The sequence below is a fragment of the Halictus rubicundus genome, unplaced genomic scaffold (assembly GCF_050948215.1).
Source record: "Halictus rubicundus isolate RS-2024b unplaced genomic scaffold, iyHalRubi1_principal scaffold0071, whole genome shotgun sequence".
Classification (NCBI taxonomy): Eukaryota; Metazoa; Arthropoda; class Insecta; order Hymenoptera; family Halictidae; genus Halictus; species Halictus rubicundus.
In genome coordinates, this window is record NW_027488612.1 from 366,933 (window position 1) to 386,723 (window position 19,791).

Genomic DNA, 19,791 nt, shown 5'->3' on the forward strand with positions numbered 1-19,791 from the left:
GAAGTTACGTTTTTCCCCGTAACATTTTGGCGATCCTGCCAGGATATACACAAGAGGACGACTGGAAAACTCGGGAGACAACCGGATCCACGGAACCTGTTGAAAGCTGAGGGACAAGTCCAGAAGGTCGTCACGATTTGTATAACGGACCAAAGAAGGGAAAAATCAGGATGTCCAATCCTCTCGAAGAAGCCATCGTGGCGTTCACGAAATCTATCCAAACCTTGACCACGCAACAGGAAAAAATTACGCAAAATATTGCGATACTGGCAACTAAAAACGACAAAAGAAGACAGGGAACACTGCCATTTCATAAAGTATTAAAACCACTGCTTGCGGACGACGAGACTACAGCTACGTATGGTGACATCGCTGCAGGCAACCCTACGGGACATCCCGCAGAGGAAAGGGAAATGGACGAAGGAGACGGATCATTTAAGAACCACTTCCGACTACCGTTAGCAACGGGTTAGCAACAATACGGAGCCCAGGTATGACGAGCATCGTTTTAAAAGGGCCAAAGACCTGGTCGACACCATAAAACCTCTCAAAGGACGGGATGACTCCGGGGTTGAGGATTTTATACGACTGGTTAAGCGCGCTAGATCTCGTTGCTACGAACCGGATGTTTTACTTGACATAATACTTACTACTAAAATCATCGATCAAGCGGAAAGAAGCATTCGGCATTTAGAAATTAATAGTTACGACAAATTATACGACGCGTTGCGAACATACGTGTTCCCAAGTGTTCCGCCAGACGCCGCGAGAGATAATTTGTATAATATAATTCAGGGAAAGACGGAAGGCGTGATGAATTATACTCTTCGCTTTAGACAGCAGTTAAATGAATATCGGTACGCGACACAAAACGAGCATTCGCAATACAACAATACCTGAGGTTCGGCCCTCTGTAGTACTAACCACGCGCACTTTCGAATCAGACATTATGAAAAGGTTTTCGTCATTTTCAAAATTAAAACGTGTCTTGGCATACATATTACGTTTTCGATATAACAGTTCACGCAAAGAAAGCAACAAAGGCACATTGTCAACAGTAGAACTTCACAGGGCAGAACAACTAATCGTTAAAATAATTCAAAGACAAGAATACTTGTTGGAGTTCCACGCGTTAGAAAAAGCTGAACCAGTAACCGGAAACCTCCGTCCTTTAAATCCATTCTGTAAGCTAAGATTTCGGTAAATCGGGACGATTTGTCGTCAGGACGGCCGAGTTGTAAGCTAAGATTTAATCCGTCACTGTATATATTGTTCATGCAAATACTCATATGTTCATATTATTGATAAAACGAACGTCGAAAAACGAAAAACGAACGAGACGATAAAAGGACGAGCAGTCTCGTCAGGTCGGACACCGGAGAAAGACGTGTTGTTAATAAATGATTTAATGCTTTCCGTCTGTTTAAATTCCTTACAATTCATAGATAGCGATGGCATATTGAGGGTCGGTGGGCGATTATCCAGATCAGAATTGCCCTATAACGCTCGACATCCAATGTTACTGCCCAAAGGGCATTCCGTTACAAGGCTAATTATCACAGACTATCACATAAAGAACTTTCATGCTGGAATTCAAAGCACACTTAATGCTCTACGACATAAATTCTGGATTCCGAACGGAAAGGGTATAATCCGAAAAATAATTCACGGATGCGTTACTTGTTTTAAGGCAAAACCCCCGGTTGTCGAGTACAAGATGGGAGACTTGCCCACCGACAGAGTCACGTTTACAAGACCGTTCAAGATATCCGGTGTTGATTTCTGCGGCCCAATTTTCATAAAAGAAAAAACACAGCGAAATCGGAATAGAGTTACGATATATTTAGCCATTTTTGTATGTTTTTGTACCAAAGCAATACACATTGAAATCGTCGGTGATTTGACCACAAACGCATTTTTAGCAACGTTACGGCGATTCTTTGCACGGCGAGGTATCAGTTCCGATATTTATTCGGATAACGCAACAAACTTCGCAGGCGCGAGCCGGGAACTCAAAGAAATATACGCATTTTTCAAATCTAAAACGACAAACGACACAATCTCGACCACGTTGGCCAACGAAGGCATAAATTGGCACTTTATTCCACCACGATCTCCGCATTTTGGCGGTTTGTGGGATGCAGCAGTTCGCCGAACAAAACATCATTTGGTAAGGACGATTGGTAATACGTTGCTTTCGTACGAGGGGTTACTAACATTCATAAACCAAATAGAAGCCATTCTGAATTCCCGTCCCATCACTCCATTGTCCACCGATCCCAACGACCTACAAGCATTGACTCCTGGCCACTTCATTGTCGGTGAACCTTTAACAAGTGTGCCAGACTACGACTTCACTGAAACACCAGTCGGCAGACTATCGTCTTGGCAGCATATTGTCAGATACTCTCACACTCCTACGATCATACCTACCCTAGCCTACGCCGTTTTAACCATAAGGGCCCCGAACCCAATAAATCACCTTCCGGAACTGAGTTTTCGTCGCCCATAGAAAAGTCAACCGTCCTCTCCGTCCTCTCACTCTTCCCCACCCTTTCCTTCTCTACTTTCTCTTCTTAGAACCAAATCGCAACAAGACTTTAGCCATCCTTGAAATAGACGAAAACCAGACATCCTCTCCAGCGACCATCCCTTGACTTGTTTCCGACTTTCACTTTTCCTCCCCCATAATTCTCCTACCCTAAAGTCATCCTTCTCCCCATTTTTCCTTGCATCACCAGCTCAGAATTCATTCGCACTTCGAACCGAACGCATCGTGACACTAATTGTATAAAATAAAGAAATCAACTAAGAACGAAAGACTTTCTCCTTCCGGTATCACGACACAAAATTTGGTGCAGTCGGTAGGACCTGTCAGTGGTGGAAGAATAATAAGACTTTATTAAAAGTGTTCTTCATCTGTGGATTTTTATCCTTTGTGACGGGAACTAATAGTGTCAACCGGAGAGTCTACGGATCTGATCAGCCCCTCAGAGAAGGAAGTCAATCGCTGTCACGCACAGGAACTACTTCGCTGGTAGACGACAGGTACATACACCTTTGAATTTTGTTGCTTGTTGATCATCTTTTGTACTCAGATCACGATGTCTTTACCATATCCAGATAATTCCCCTAATTCCTCTAATTCCCCTAATTCCTCTAATTCCTCTAATTCCTCTAATTCCTCTGATTATCCAATACAATTTCTATGTAACCTAATTCCAAAAGAATTTTCTGGTAACCGGTACGAACTCGGGCAATTTATAGCCAATTGCAATAATGCAGACGAGCTCGCTTCAGCGAGACAGAAAACGCCTCTTTTGTACTTCATTCTTTCAAAAATCTCGGGAAATGCTAAAGAACAGCTTGCCCTTCAGAATTTTAGTACTTGGACAGATTTAAAAGAACAGCTTAAAATATTATTTCAAGATAAGAAACATTATTGTCAAATAATGGAAGAACTAAACAATAGTAGACAACATCATTCCGAAAATATTACCGCTTTCTACCAAAGATTATTAACCTTGTCCTCAAGAGCACTTAGCGCAATACAACAATATTCAAATGATCCTCTAGAAATTCCAGGAAAAAAAAAATCCGTTGAAGAAACGACCTTAAATCGATTCGTTTATCATAGTTGTCCTCAGATTTCTCAAATGCTGAGATGGAAAGAATTTAGCTCCTTAAATTCCGCATATTCCGCCGCCGTCGCAGAAGAACGAGCCTTAAATATGCATAAATACGCTAGGCGAGAATCTTGTACCATTTGCGGTAGAACAAATCATGGATCATCACAATGTAGATCAAGATTACCTGGTCCTGATCGTAATAGAGTCATTAATAACGTACAAGTTTCTAAACCAAATCAAAGCTCTTATCGAAACCAACAGCAGTATCAATCTCCGAATGAATTTCGCCAACCTCAAATGCAAAATCGAATTCAACATCAAAATCCTATTCATTCAGACACGATTCAACATGCTAGCCAATTAAAGTTTTGCAATTATTGTAAAAAACAAGGTCACGTAATTATAGAATGTCGGAAAAGACAATATAATAATAATCGAAGGCAACAAATAACTAACAATACGACTCGACAGACCGAAAACGCCGCGGTACATTTAAACTCCCAGGAACCCCCAGCAACGAACACCGAGCTGGAGGGTCCGATCTCTCGCTTAACGGTGTTCGAGAATTAACCATGTCCATACCATGCGATAATTTAGATTATATTATAGTACCATCGTTACACTCGAAAAACGCAAATCAAGCCTTCACATTCTTGGTAGATACAGGCGCAAACATAGCGTTAATTAAAGCGTGCAAATTAAATCCTAACACGTATTTCAATTCGAGAGATAAATTAGTACTACAAGGTCTTAGCGTGAATACCCCAGTCGAAACTGTAGGCAGTTGTTTGATTCCTGTACAAGTAGGTGATTCCACTATCGACATAAAATTCCATATCCTAAACCAAGCAACAAACGTCCCTTTCGACGGCTTATTAGGTAAAGATTTTTTACAGAAAGAATCTGCGATTATCGACTATCAATCACGCACTCTATCTCTTAAGTCATCAACGATACCAATTAACTTAAACCATCAAAAATTTGAAAACCAAAATATAAATTTAATCAAGCTTAAGGCGCGAACTGAAACCCTCATTGAAATCGAAATACAAAATCCCGAAATCCAAGAAGGTATTGTTCCGGAATTAGAATTACAAAAAGGAGTTTATTTGTCAAAAGCAATCATTAAAGTAAACGAAAATAATAGAGCTTATGCTACGATTTTAAACACGCGCATAATAGATTTACAAATAAAACCAATTTCGGTATACTTAGAGCGACTTCCGCACAGCTCCGCGATCCTTGTAACAAATAATTCAAACTGACCTATACTAAAGCGACAACAAGTATTAGAAAACAACATGCGGTTGGAACATCTAAATTCAGAGGAACGACGATCAATTTTAAATATTTGTAAAGAATATTACGATATATTTCATCTTTCCGACGATATATTAACTGTAACAAATACTATGGAACATGAAATTAACTTAACTAATCCTACTCCCATTTATACTAAATCATATAGATACCCGGAAATTCACAAACACGAAGTAAACAACCAAATAGATAAAATGTTAAAACAAGGAATAATACAACCATCTACTTCTCCATGGTCATCCCCCTTATGGATAGTACCAAAAAAATCGGATTCCTCCGGTGAACGAAAATGGAGAGTTGTAATTGACTATAGACGCCTAAACGACGTTACAATCGGTGACGCCTATCCCTTACCCAATATCGAGGATATTTTAGACCAACTAGGACATTCAAAATATTTTACAACCCTAGACCTGGCATCTGGGTTTCACCAAATTCCGATGCGAGAATCCGACAAACAGAAAACAGCCTTCACCACCCCTCTAGGACACTATGAATTCACGAGAATGCCCTTTGGGTTAAGAAACGCTCCTGCAACCTTTCAAAGGCTAATGAACTCAATCCTAACTGGTTTGCAAGGTCTCCAATGTTTCGTTTATCTTGACGATATCGTCATTTATGCATCATCGATCGAGGAACATTCAATAAAATTGAAATCCATTTTTGACCGTTTAAGAAAAAACAATTTAAAACTACAACCTGATAAATGTGAATTCATGCGACATGAAGTGGCATACTTAGGCCACATTATATCGGACAAGGGTGTCCAACCAAATCTCACTCCTCTGCCGGCAGCACTACGGCTAGCCTTGCAATCCGTCCCAGCTTCGGGATTCACTGGAAAGGAGCTTCAAAGCTGCCAATGCCCTTGGATCTGTGAGCCGGCCTGGGAGGATTCAAATATTGCCGAACCGAGTGCGAAACCAAATCTCCTATTACCCGGAATCACTCGCGTGAGCATTCAAACCAAAAAAGCAACTCAATTTTCAATTACGAACTATCGCATGAAGGACCCGAGTCGACTCTCTCCTTCTGACAAGTAAATTCAACCTTTTTTCTCAACACACTCTTTCTTTGTTTTCGACCGTTTCCACAACAACGCCTGCTTGTCAATCGCGACCACCGTGAATCGCTCGCTAGACTCGCATATATATCTACATGACGCGATTATCGTCTTCCTTCGCGATGATACGATCGACATTACAAAATCGCCGCGAACACTCCGCCCGCCTTCGTCATCAGACGAACTACACACCATAATTTGAGAACATCGATCAACTCGGTTTGTTTCAACGAACTACAGTTTTATTCTACATGGTATATAATTTTAATACAATAATCAAATTAAAATGACGTACGCAATACAAATTATAACTAGCTCAACTGTCTTTTGTCCCCACAAGTCGATTCGTTCGACTTTTCGGAACTGTGTTGAATAAAAAGAGGACACAGGCGTGCGATATGTCGTCGCAAATTTGACGTAGCCGTTTTAACGGTGACGACTCTAACTAACCCGTCTGAACCGGGATGAACCTCTATCACACGTCCCAAAGGCCATTTCGAAGGCGGATAACGATCATCGCGTAATAAAACTAATTGTCCAATTGCAAAATTCTTAGTTTGACCTCGCCATTTTGAACGCTCTTGCAAATGTTGTATATATTCTGATGACCACCGCTTCCAAAAATCATTTCGAATGGCTTGAAGCAGATGAAAACGTTCTAAACAGTTTTCCGGTACATTGGAATAATCTTTATCAGGAATTAAACCAGGAATTTCGCCGATCAAAAAATGTGCAGGTGTCAAAACCCGTAAATCGTCAATATCAGAATTTAAAGGACATATTGGACGTGAGTTTAGACACAATTCTATTTCGGCGAGCACTGTAGAAAACTCTTCGAAAGTTAATATTCTATCACCGAGGACACGCTTGAGATGATACTTCACAGATCTTACTCCAGCCTCCCACCAACCTCCGTAATGAGGAGAATTCGCTGGAATAAATGTCCAAGATGTTCCATCATTCGCAAGAGACGCAGCAACGCTTTTATAAAATTCAGAACCTGATTTAAACATACTTCGCAACTCTTTATCAGCAGCTTGAAAAGTAGTTGCATTGTCAGAAAAAAGATTCGTACAAATTCCGCGTCTACTCGCAAAACGTTTATAAGCGGCGAGAAAAATCTTAGTTGTAAGATCGCTAACCGCTTCAAGATGTATCGCTCGCGACGCAAAACAGATAAAGAGCACTATATATCCCTTATAAGATTTGTGCCCTCGACCCTTAGAGCTTTTAATTTGAAAGGGACCGGCATAATCTAGACCTGACGTCGAAAATGGTCGAGCCGGAGTCACTCGTGAGACAGGCAAATTACCCATCATCTGATGAGCTAGACGTGGTTTGTTGCGTTGACAAACTATACAGTTCCTGATCGCAGTCTTAACTAAACGATTTCGACCCAAAATCCACGCATATTGCATCACAATATTAGAAGTAAGTGTTGGTCCCCCGTGAAAACATTTCCGATGCGCGTACCGTACTAATAAGCGACTAACAAGGGAACATATTCAAGTGCGAATTTCCGATTTTGATGAAACTTATGTGACATATAGTTCTTTGAAAAATATTTGACACGTATTTTTTTTTATCGGCAACCATCCACTTTGAAGGGGTGAAAACAGCCCTCAAAGTTGGGGGTCAAAACCATATTTTTTGAAATATCTCGGAAACCAGAGGTCGAAAAAATTTGAATTTTTTTTTAAATTGTGTGTTTTTCAATGAGAAATGTAGTCGCGCAAGAAAAATTTAACAAAAGTCTTTTGTTTAAACAATATATTGAAAATTTGATTTTTTTTTGCAGTTTCTCTTATTTATTGTTAGTTCATTTTAATGTAAACTTGGGTGTGTGATCTTTGATCAAAATTAGGGTTTACATGTTTCAGGATTTTTTTTTTTTTTTGCCATTTAACAATAATTATGCATTATGGAAGATAGTCTTGCATCTGCCGTGCGTAGGAAGGAATTGTGGCTTGTTTTATCGAAATATAAGTATTTACTATAAACGTGTATAGTATTTTAAACAATACCACTGGGTTATGTGTCGTTTATTGTTTTATTAGTAGCTAAAGAAGGTGGCGCAGGTAGCAGCGTGACGCGGTGCTAATTACCGCGGCGGAGTAAGGGTACCGACTTTTATAGCCAATTCGCCTGTGAATTTCTGCAATCGTTGGGCCTTCGGTCAAAATATCCCTGCAGCCTTTTTAAACTGTGAATCCTCGAACCTGGAGTTTCCCTCGTCATTTATAGTAGCTCTAAAAAGGGCTGATTTTGAAAGAAGTGCTGTCCACAAAGATTATTCTACATAATTCTGGCAATATTGATGTCCTGTGATTGTTGGGCCTTCGGTCAAAATATCCCTGCAGCCTTTTTAAACTATGAATCCTCGAACCTGGAGTTTCCCTCGTCATTTATGGTAGCTCTGAAAAGAGCTGATTTTGAAAGAAGTGGTGTCCACAAAGATTATTCTACATAATTCTGGCAATATTGATGTCCTGTGATTGTTGGGCCTTCGGTCAAAATATCCCTGCAGCCTTTTTAAACTATGAATCCTCGAACCTGGAGTTTCCCTCGTCATTTATGGTAGCTCTGAAAAGAGCTGATTTTGAAAGAAGTGGTGTCCACAAAGATTATTCTACATAATTCTGGCAATAATGATACTCGATGATAAAATGAGAAAAACATAAATGTTCTTTGCACCAAGAACATTTCAGTACGACTACATTTGAACAATGGAAACACGTTAAACCATCTAATTTTGTAAAGCAGAACTCTACGGGATTTTCAAATTCTCCTGGCCGTTCTTCTATATATCCACTGCGGAACCAAGCATATTGAAACAGCCGTTTATAACGCGCAGCTGATAATTGGTTGTGGATTAATGACTGTAATTTAATAATATTATTTCTTGCGTGTAGATTAAAATCAATATTTAACAATATTGCAAGATCGGAAAGTTTTCTTGCAAAATTCTTCCAAATGCGGAATCCATACACGTCAAGTGGTTGGATTAATGGCGTCGTATTTTTTGGTATCGTCAATACCTCTAATTGTTTGTCTTCTGGCAGGGCGTTACGTATGATCTCGTCGTTGTATCCATTCCACGAGTCAAGAAGTAAAACAGAATTTTCTGGAGCAGATGGGAGAAATACTTCAATCAACCACGTTCTAAATAACTCCTTCGTTAGTTTTCCCGATGTGGAAGCTTCAATATGTACATTAGGTGCCGTGAACACACTTCTTCGTACACGAGGTCCTAACTGCCCTTTGACTTCTTTCAAAACAATATATAATGGCGATAGCAACTGTCCGTCAGCTGAAATTGTGGGCTGGATAGTGTAGCTGTGCGTTGTTGAAGATATCGATTGGACAAGAGCACCCGTTTCTTTTTCACCTTTGTGTGAAAGTGTTCGACCAGAGTGCAATTCCAACTGGAACCCACTTTGATCACTGTTGAAAATATTGCTTGCGCCATAATTTTCAAAATACCCTTTCACATGATGCACAAAATCTTCTGCTGCTGCGGTCAAATCTGTTAAATGGTTAGTATGATGGCGGGTAACGAGTTTCGTCGTTTTTCTCGATACTATATTATAGTTTTCTTTAAACTTCCACAACCAAAAGGACGATGCCTGGAATCCTTCTAAATTTATTGATAAATTTTCGTGCATTGCCCACCGTCTCAAATCTACGTCGTGTACCAAAATTTTATTATTTCTCGCTACAATAAATTTTTCAAGTGTAGCATGTGCAATTGCTGTAAGTTTATCGTAACGAGATCCGCCTGTATTAATTTGCTCTTCCCATCTGTATAAATCTGATTTTCTCTTCAATTTCTTGTATTTGTTCTTCACAGTTTCGAAGTTTAGTGGTCTTTTTCTTCCACTCTTCCAAAAATCTACAGCTTTCTTCTTATAATCTAAATCAATGCCTCCAAATTCTATTTCTTCTGGACTCTCGTCTGGAGAACTTGAAGACGACGGTTTAGATGTTGACGCTGATTCCAAATCTTCTTCATCTTCGGGAACATTAAATGAAGTCGGTTCGTCTGTTAGGTCATCGAATATTAATTCCTGTTGCGTTTCGAAATTCATGTACCCTGCTTCTCTGTAGCTATTAATCAGGTCTATAATTATGTTTGCCAGTTCAATTTCCTTTCCATTCGTGGGTGTTCCCTCGTTATTGTTACTGCTATATGTTGCCATCAAAATATTTATAACGTTCACCGGATTGACCTTCATGTTTGTAAAAACGAATCTAACAATACAAATAAACAATAAGCAAAAGCAAAATTAATATAATGTTCGAACTTTATTATTGCCAGAAATTATTTGATATATGTGGCACCGTTTTAAAAATCCGAAAGAAGTAGCCTTAACTTCTTGATATGTACGTTGCTTTACAAACCGTAATGCAGAAAGACTAATAGCACATACAGCAAAGTGCCCATATTTATACATTCTGAAGACTGTTTTACGTTTCCCCCTCTCTCACTCTAACAACCAATGGAATTGTTTGAAAATATTTGGGTCCTTCTTAAATGCTGTATATAACCGAGGTAAAACTGATGTGCGGCATTGGCACCAGCTCTTTTCAGAGCTACCATAAATGACGAGGGAAACTCCAGGTTCGAGGATTCATAGTTTAAAAAGGCTGCAGGGATATTTTGACCGAAGGCCCAACAATCACAGGACATCAATATTGCCAGAATTATGTAGAATAATCTTTGTGGACAGCACTTCTTTCAAAATCAGCTCTTTTTAGAGCTACCATAAATGACGAGGGAAACTCCAGGTTCGAGGATTCACAGTTTAAAAAGGCTGCAGGGATATTTTGACCGAAGGCCCAACGATTGCAGAAATTCACAGGCGAATTGGCTATAAAAGTCGGTACCCTTACTCCGCCGCGGTAATTAGCACCGCGTCACGCTGCTACCTGCGCCACCTTCTTTAGCTACTAATAAAACAATAAACGACACATAACCCAGTGGTATTGTTTAAAATACTATACACGTTTATAGTAAATACTTATATTTCGATAAAACAAGCCACAATTCCTTCCTACGCACGGCAGATGCAAGACTATCTTCCATAATGCATAATTATTGTTAAATGGCAAAAAAAAAAAAAATCCTGAAACATGTAAACCCTAATTTTGATCAAAGATCACACACCCAAGTTTACATTAAAATGAACTAACAATAAATAAGAGAAACTGCAAAAAAAAATCAAATTTTCAATATATTGTTTAAACAAAAGACTTTTGTTAAATTTTTCTTGCGCGACTACATTTCTCATTGAAAAACACACAATTTAAAAAAAAATTCAAATTTTTTCGACCTCTGGTTTCCGAGGTATTTCAAAAAATATGGTTTTGACCCCCAACTTTGAGGGCTGTTTTCACCCCTTCAAAGTGGATGGTTGCCGATAAAAAAAAATACGTGTCAAATATTTTTCAAAGAACTATATGTCACATAAGTTTCATCAAAATCGGAAATTCGCACTTGAATATGTTCCCTTGTAAGTGTCGAATCTCGCGGCAAAATCAGCGGATGTTTCTTTTCGTGAGGTAAACTTGAATTTCCAAGACGACCTCCTACCCGTAATAAACGATCCGTCTCATCATACATCGGATTTAAACTACATAAACCGTTGCGTTTAGGTAACGGCTTCCCATGTGATAAGAGTTCAATTTCTGATGCAAATGCGTGATTTTGAGCTAATCTAAACACAACATTTCGGGCCTCGTTCAATTCTATGGCTGTGAGATAAACAGGCAATGGAGTTAAACTACTTTTGCGTCTCTTAAGAACATTGAATGGACGTAAACAATATGCTACAACACGAATTAACAGAGAAAAGGAGGAAAATCTACAGAAAAGTTCTGGTTCGCTCACAATTTGATCAACATGTAATACTTGAGAAGACGATGCCATCTTGGGCCAATGCTCGTCAGTCTTCACTAACCAATCAGGCCCGTTCCACCATAAATTACAATTGATCAAATTAGAGGGTTTACAACCTCGTGTCGCCAAATCTGCCGGATTCTCACGAGTCGGTACATGTGCCCAAATAACATTAGGTAATTCAGTCTGGATATAGGATACCCGATTCGCAACAAAGGTCTTCCAGCTACACGGATGTTTTCGAAGCCAAGTCAAAACAATTTGACTATCGGTCCACGCAAACATTGGGAAACCTTGCAAAAATTCCAAACCTTTTACATAACGCAAAAGTTTTACGAGCAACACTGCCCCGCACAACTCAAGATTCGGTATGCTCACAGTTTTGACAGGGGATACCTTGCATTTTGCAGTTAACAAAGAAACATGTACGCGATTGTTATCGTCAATCATTCGAATATAGACAACTGCAGCGAAAGCCCGCGATGAAGCGTCAGAAAATCCGTGAATCTGTGCATGTGAATTTAAAGATGCACCTAACCATCGGTTAATGGTTAACTTCGATAGCTCAGAAAGCGAACTGCAATACTGGAGCCATCGTTCTCGAAGGTCTATAGGTAACGTCTCGTCCCAATCGCATTTTACAATCCAAAGATCTTGCATTAAAATTTTAGCTGTAACCGTTATCGGCGCGAGCCACCCCAAAGGATCAAATAAACGCGCGATGTTTGATAAAACAGTTCGTTTCGTCATTGCTTTAATCAGCTCTTCGAAATTTACAGCGACAAAACTGAATTCATCAGACGTTGGATTCCAACGAATACCTAGAGCTTTCACTAATTCGTCATCTGCGATGCTTTTTTGGTCAATGTTCTCATATTGCGAAGATTTCGTAGGCAACAAATCATTATGATTCGCGGCCCACTTGTCGAGTTCAATTCCTGCTGTACGTAACATATCGACTAGTTCTTGACGCGTTTTCAACGCATCAGAGAGATCATCTGCTCCGGCAAATATATCGTCTACATACGTATTAGAATTTAGGCAAGCAGCACCGAGTGGAAATCGAGCACCCTCATCGATTGCTACTTGCTGAAGTGTGCGAATCGCAAGGTAAGGAGCACATGCTGTGCCATAAGTCACTGTTGTGAGACGATAATCAACAGGGGGATCCGAATGACTAGGAGACCATACGATTCGTTGAAAATCTCTCTGTTCCGACGCAACATAAATCTGACGAAACATCTTAACAACATCGGTCGTGAATACGAACTGGTATCGACGCCAATTCAATAAAATTAGACATAAATCGCGTTGAAGAGCAGGGCCTTTCATAAGGAAATCGTTTGGACAACGTCCTCCTTTATTCTTCCGAGATGCGTCAAAAACAACCCGGATCTTTGATCGCACCACCGCATGATGCGGAAAATACCACGCCTTCGAGTTGTTAATTTCATTAAACGAGACGCGTTCCATGTGACCAAGATCCTCATAAACGCTTATAAACTTCCGATAAGCGATTGCTAAGTCAGGATCACGATCAAAACGTCGATGAATCGAAGCTAAACATTTCAAAGCCATAAATCGAGTCTCGACTCCGACTTCTGGAGGATCTGAATTGAAAGGCAGACGTACAACATAACGTCCATTGGTATCTCGAAAGTGTGTATCCCTAAACAATCTTTCGCAAGCATCATCTTTAGAATCAAGAGTCGCAATTATTGGTGGTAACTCTTCGAGGATCCAAAAACGTTGTAACGATATATCTAAGTCGTCTTCCCAAACACTGTGATACGCCTGAAGATGCTCAGAAGTTTCCGCCCGCCGTGAAATATCCGCCGACACTGTACCGGAAATTATCCAGCCTAACGCTGTATCTTGGGCAACTAAAGATGAATCAGAAAATCTTTTCAACCCTGACTTCAATAGCTGTCCGTAAACATCTGCGCCTAAAATAATATCTACAGAATCAGGAACATAGAACAATGGATCTGCCAAAGATAAATCAGCAAACATTCCAATATCGATCTCCATTAACCTACGTGTTGGAAGCTGCGACGTTAATTTTGACAAAACAAAGGCATTGACTTCAAACTTAGTTGACGGATCGACAACAGACTGAAATATTAGCTGCGTTGCAGCCTTAGCTGTTCCTGCTGAACTGGCTCCGAGCCCGGCCAACGACATATTGACGCGACGTTTCTCTAATCCTAAAAGATTCGTGATAAAACTGGAAACAAACGAAGCCTCCGAACCTTGATCAAGCAAAGCTCGAACACGTGTCCGTGAACCTTGTGGCCCTATCAGCATTATCTGAGCAGTCGCTAATAAAACTGAACGCTTACGAGATATCACATTCGCAGTATGCACATGTACACTCGAGACCTTTGCTGAAACTCCAGTCTTAGACTCGTCCGAATTGCTTGATTTGCTGGTGAAAACTTTGTCAGAATGGAGCAAAGAATGATGCCTTCCCTTACAGCTCGAACATCTAGTAGAAAAAGAGCAATTAGCAACTCTATGAGCACCGAGACAATTAAAACAAAGCCGCAAGCGAAGTACTTCAGCGCGACGTTCAGAAACATTCTTTGCTTTGAATTTATTGCACTTAAAAATGCGATGGGGACCAGAACATATCACACATTTAAATTTACCGTCTGTTGAAAACGACGTAGACGCATGAAATACCTTTCGAGATCCTGATATTGGTTTAGATAAAATTGCTTTCTTGACATTATCACCCTGTTCAGAAGTGAGCATACAGAGTGTCTGTGCACGATTCTCTAAAAACTCAGTTAAATCGGAAAACCTTGGAAATCTACCGAGAGCATCCTCCTCGGTCGAGTTCCCATCATAATTTAAAATTACCTGACGATCCTTCTTACTTAACTCTGTTTCCCAAGCCTTTCGCGAATCGGGATCCAGACGTGAAGCTACTATATACACTAACCAAACATCCCAATGATCAACTGGCATTTTCAAATTCGATAACGCACGCACAATACGCTGAGATTCGTCCGCAAGCAAACGCATTTCACCCGCAGACTCCCTTTTCATATGAGAAAGATTCATTAACGCTCGCAAATGACTGTAAACTATTAATCTAGGATTATGAAAACGCGCCTTCAAAGCCCGCCAAGTCGTCGCATAGTTCGCGTTGGTAGTGGTAACATCCTTCACAAGATCCGCGGCAGAATCTTTCAAACAACTTTTAAGATATTGCAATTTCGTGGCGTCAGATAAACGCGGCGCATTATGAACTAGGGTAGTAAACAGATCGCAAAAATTCTCCCAATCCTCGTAACGACCCGCAAATGTCGGCAAATCTAATTTTGGTAACTTCGCGGGGCGTGTATCATCATTGATTACAGAAGCGGTATTTGAAGTTCCGGTATTACTTGAACTGCTGTCTAATTCTGACCTTGTGGTGAGAAGAAAATCAAGCGCGTCCTCGTATGTTGCTTGTAGACGAGCAAACACATTTTCCGTGATGTAGACATCGTTCAGGGCATCCTCTCGGACGACAATTTCTTCATGTGTGGCACGCGCCTTGCTCCAAATCTCAGTCAGTGAATTGACTCGTGATGAAATAATGTTTGAATTCAAACTATCGCGAGATCTCTCTCGCAATCGACTACTGGTCAATTCAATTTCCGCTGAGCGAGAATTCTGTAGCGCAATGAGCTTTCGTAACGACGTAGGAGCCATTGCAAAAGAAAACTTTGTTGTCAAATGCAACCAAAACTCTTATCTTCTCTTAACACGACTAAGCAAAAAAAAAAAAAACTCGACCAAAAGAAATTCGTATCGTCAATGATATTTGAACAAAACACGAAAACTGAAAACAAATCGCCGATCGAAAAAAAAAAGAAATGTCACTTGAATATGCATCGCAACGTGAACATTGAATCATCGAAATGAAGACAGCCAACTAATATCGTATATAATTAACGACTCTTGCAATGACTCCTCAAACACACTCGACTTCACAATCGATTGAAAGTATCCAGTGAATATAACCATACAATCCCGATAAACTCGAACATTGTTCCTCACCCGGAGCACCAAAATGTTTTTTAATCATTTAAAAGACAGGATTCATAGAAGTTCAGATTAAACAATGTTCGAACTTATACTAGAATGAAATACACAATTTCCCGGTTGAACAAATTCTTGCTTCGGCATAAAAACCTCGACGGATTACGAGGAAAAGCCAAAGCAAGATGCAATAAATTTATTCTATTAAGCAACTACAAGAATTTCGCCGTACGAAAGCCCAGTATCAAATAGTGTTTAAATATAGATAACGAGGTTAGAAAATCGGCGTTTCAAGAAATTTACATGCTAAAGGACATTTTAGTCTAAAACTAAGAGAGCTCTCTTACCGTTAATACTCAAGTCTCTGCGCGTAGTGATCCACAGCAGAGTTCCACTGGAACTCTGCACAATTGCCGGCTGGCCCATAGGGCACTCCTCTGCCGGCAGCACTACGGCTAGCCTTGCAATCCGTCCCAGCTTCGGGATTCACTGGAAAGGAGCTTCAAAGCTGCCAATGCCCTTGGATCTGTGAGCCGGCCTGGGAGGATTCAAATATTGCCGAACCGAGTGCGAAACCAAATCTCCTATTACCCGGAATCACTCGCGTGAGCATTCAAACCAAAAAAGCAACTCAATTTTCAATTACGAACTATCGCACGAAGGACCCGAGTCGACTCTCTCCTTCTGACAAGTAAATTCAACCTTTTTTCTCAACACACTCTTTCTTTGTTTTCGACCGTTTCCACAACAACGCCTGCTTGTCAATCGCGACCACCGTGAATCGCTAGCTAGACTCGCATATATATCTACATGACGCGATTATCGTCTTCCTTCGCGATGATACGATCGACATTACAAAATCGCCGCGAACAATTTTCAAGGATACGAATATTACACCTATTATCTTAGATACTGAACGCGTCACTCCTAAAACAAAAGACGAAATCATACAAATGTTACAAGAAAATCATGATTCCAAGTTGGCTGGTCATTCAGGTTTCCTTAGAACATATAGAAGAATCAAGGAATTTTATAAGTGGGACTCAATGAAGAAAGACATAAAAAATTATATAAAGAAATGCCCCTCTTGCCAAATAAATAAAACCAATTTCCGACCCTCTAAGGCTCCAATGGAAATCACGTCTACGTCCAATAAACCCTTTGAGAAACTTGCAATCGATATTGTCGGACCTTTACCGCAAACCTTAAACAACAATCGTTTTATACTCACTATGCAAGACGACTTAACAAAATTCTCATATGCTATTCCTATTCCGAATCATGAATCTGAAACCGTTGCCAGAGAATTGTCGAAATTTATAACCTTATTCGGAATTCCTAGATCTATACTCACCGACCAAGGAACTGATTTTATGTCACGTTTAATAAAAGATCTAACTAAACTATTCAGCACCAAACACATAGTATCTTCCCCTTATCACCCTCAGACTAATGGCGCTCTAGAGAGATCGCATTTAACTTTAAAAGATTACTTAAAACATTAGATTAATGACAAACAAACCGATTGGGACGAATACATAAGTTTTGCAATGCTAGCATACAATACGCATGTACATAAATCAACCGGATTTTCTCCATACGAAATACTCTTCGGAAACAAACCATATTTACCGAGTAATATAACTCAGGAACCTACACTCAACTATTCTTACGACGATTACGTAGTTAATTTGAAACAAAAATTAAATCATACACAAAAAATAGCAAGAGATAACTTAATACAGTCCAAAACAAAATCAAAAACTTATTATGATAACAGAATCATTTTACACAAATACAACATCGATGATTTAGTATATATTTTAAATAAACAAAATACCCCTGGATTAAACAAAAAACTTACGCCTAATTATAAAGGCCCCTACAAAATAACAAAGGTTAATCCTAATAATACAGTTCAAATTCTAAAGAATAGGAAACTAATCACATACCATACTAATTTACTGAAACCTTTTGTTTCAGGCAATGAGGATGATTAGGAACTATTATTCTCGATTCACGCTACCATTGCTAATACTCCTCTCACTAACTCCCACCTATCCTCGCACAATTAAACCCTATTATGAAATTTTTAAAATAAATAATAACGTAGGATTATATTACAACCATGTAGGCAGCATAAAACTATCAAACTCGCAATATACTTTATTGACTCATATCAATCTTACAATCGCAGAACGACGATACGACCAACTTTTTAGATTTTATACGAAATCTTTAAATATGTGTAGGAATCTTGGGAAATGGGGAGATTAATCTCTTTGAAACACGTTGCTGAATATTAATATATTTAGAATAAATAACACTGACACGACTAACGCTGTTTCTCGCAAGGCAGTCGCAACTCTACTCTCCGCTCTTACCGAACATCCACGCTTTATATTCTTTCACCCCCTTGCATTCATCTCGCTTGCACTCTGTTTCTTGCATCCATCGCTTTCATTCTTAGAAATACACAAACTCTCCTATCACTTAGACCTAAACACTTTTCGTTCACACCTCTTCAGTCACTCGAGTTTTCCAAACATACCGGCGCCGGACCGTCGCAACATGATCCGGTCGCCCGCACGCACGCACGCACAATGAACCATTCATCCCACACTCGGCCGTCCTGACAAAAAATACCTGACCTCAGGTATCGGACCCTGTGTCATTGTCAAACTCATCCGCATCCGATTCGCTCAAGTCTTCATTATCGCATGCCCACAATTTTAAATGATCGGCCGCAGTTGAGGTAGTTAAAGGACCCTCGTGATCACCAATTCTTTCCACGACATAACGATCGTTCCGCAATTCCTTAACTATTTTGTAAGGCCCTAAAAATTTATTAGCGAACTTCAGACCTGGGCCTTGCTGGGTTCGCTTTATCGCTACAATGTCGTTTAGAACGTATTTTGTCGCTTTCCTTCTCTTCCTATTGTAAGTTCTACGATTTTCTTCTTGAATTTTCTCGATATTTTCTTTTGCCTGGACGCGAATCTCATCCCGCCTATTGTGAAATTCGGCAACCCACTCTTTCTCTAGCAACTGTCTAATTTCATCATTTTCTCGCAACCTCGGGTGGGTCCCAAACAATATACGGAAAGGAGATGCGCCCACGCTTCGACATAGGGTGGTGTTCAAACATTTCTGCGCCGAGTCTAAATATCTAAACCATTCTTCACGCTTCGGATGAGACATTTTCGTAAGGACTGGTATTAAAATTCTATTTACGCGTTCCACTTGACCGTTCGCTCGCGGAATGCCTGTCGTTATCAGTTGATGGTCAATCCTTTCGTCTGTGCAGTAGTTTTTAAATTCTATAGATGTAAACGCCGATCCTCTATCTGAAACAATACGACGCGGATTACCAAAAACGGCTGATTGTTTCGCTAACCGAGTTATGGCTTCGCTTGCACTCGCTGCTTTGGTTGCATATAACCAAGTGAACTTTGAAAACCCGTCGATCACTACTAAAATGTGCTTATAATTTTTCTTTGTGGATGGTAGAGGCCCTAAATAATCTATATGGTATGTATCTAACGGCTGATCTCCTTTATCTAGAGAATTCAAAAGTCCCTCTTGTTTCCCGTGTTTTCTTTCCGCTAGAATACACGCTACACAATTGCTAATTACTTTCTCAATTTTCGGCACCGCATTAGGTATATAGTAATCTCGCTCGAGTAATGCCAACGTCTTCGCTACTGAGAAATGTCCTCTCGCATGCGTTTCGCGAATAATTTGCATTTCCATACTTTTGGGCATTACCAATAGCGATTCGTTGTTTTTTTCTCTAAACAATAACCCTGAATTAACATTGTAACCGCTGGCTTTACCCCGCTCCC